A 227-nucleotide genomic window follows, 5' to 3' on the forward strand; every position below is an offset into this window, starting at 1 on the left:
CCATCATCACACAAAAAATAATATACATAGATATTATTAGGTAAAAAAAAGAAGCAACGACAAAATAGTCCATTAAATAAATAAAATAATAAATGGGTAAGAGAATGGAACAAAAAAGGAACAGAAACATTGTGGAAAAATACAAAACACGTAAATGAGGGCAAGACATACCTAAACACGTGAGAAATGTTCCTTACGGTAATTCAATTATACCGTAAACAATTGAA

The sequence above is a fragment of the Penaeus monodon genome, chromosome 32 (assembly GCF_015228065.2).
Source record: "Penaeus monodon isolate SGIC_2016 chromosome 32, NSTDA_Pmon_1, whole genome shotgun sequence".
Classification (NCBI taxonomy): domain Eukaryota; kingdom Metazoa; phylum Arthropoda; class Malacostraca; order Decapoda; family Penaeidae; genus Penaeus; species Penaeus monodon.